The sequence below is a fragment of the Empidonax traillii genome, unplaced genomic scaffold, assembly GCF_003031625.1.
Source record: "Empidonax traillii isolate 1590-97213 ecotype Southwest subspecies unplaced genomic scaffold, ASM303162v1 scaffold48:size2401408, whole genome shotgun sequence".
Taxonomy (NCBI): domain Eukaryota; kingdom Metazoa; phylum Chordata; class Aves; order Passeriformes; family Tyrannidae; genus Empidonax; species Empidonax traillii.
Window position 1 is genome coordinate 915,619 of NW_020955241.1, and position 1,156 is coordinate 916,774.

Sequence of the window (1,156 nt, forward strand, 5' to 3'; positions counted from 1 at the left end):
CTATAATATGTGACAAAGCTTTATTTATCCTTGCTGTAAAAGAAAAAAACTAGTAAAGAAATCAAATTTTATTGCCAAATACTTGCAAACCACCAAATTAACTTAAAAATGCTAATCCCTTCCTCACTGTTAAAAAATTATGTAAGTTATAATTGTCTTTGTTGCTTCACTTGTAAAGGAAACCTAAAGTGAATGCAGTTCATTTTTTTGCAAACTTTGACAAATGAACAATACTATTTTCCTATATTAAAATTTAATGAAATTGCAAAGTGTTGCGACTGAATTTTCTAAGCCTGAAGGACTTGACACTGAGCTGTTCAATATCTGTACTTCTTAGATATTCGTCCAACCATACTTTAACTATACAATTAAATCAATATCCAGGAAACATTAATGCACTGAAGAACTTGTAATCTTTTGCTGAACCAAGGCTCCTTCTGCTTGTGAAGAGAAACCGGCATTCAAATGTACAGCATGTTCACAGGCCTGTATTATGGTAGCTCTTTTTTTTTTCTTTTTTTTTACATTGGTTTTCATCTCTATGTTTTCAGGACAAAACACTCACTGTTGCAATGGTTTCTAGTTCTTCTAGAAAACTGGAGAATATCTGTTGAGTGTACATGCCATCAAAAGCCCTTCTGCAGTTGCAGCTTTTTCCACTATCATTGGCCCAAGTGTTTGGGGTTTTTCTAGAAATCATAGTCATTGTTACTTTGCTGCTCTGATTAGAATATAAATATGTGGTCAGCTAAAGAAAATGTGTCACAATTTTTTCTTCATTTTACTGGCATGGGGTGTTCAGTCCTAGAAAGGTCACAGGTCAAAAGGGTCTGAATAAGCTCTCAGAACAGCTGTTGCTGATCCAGCAAAGTGGATTTGCTTTTTGAGGGTTGTAGTCTGCAACCCTGTTAACAAGCACAAGAGTTAGAACTATGAGGATGTGATGTTTTAGTGGGCACATTCAGCAAGTGACAGAGACTGCAAGCAATGTGAGGGAAACATTCAAAAAGGGAGGGTAAGTCTCGTGAACAGAAAACTGCAAATGAGAACCAGTTTTCTTAAATTTGATGACTTTTTAGCTGGAGGACAGATTAGTAACTTTTTAAATGTCACTAATTTAATCTTCTTTATTTTAAAACCACACTTTCTCATTTAG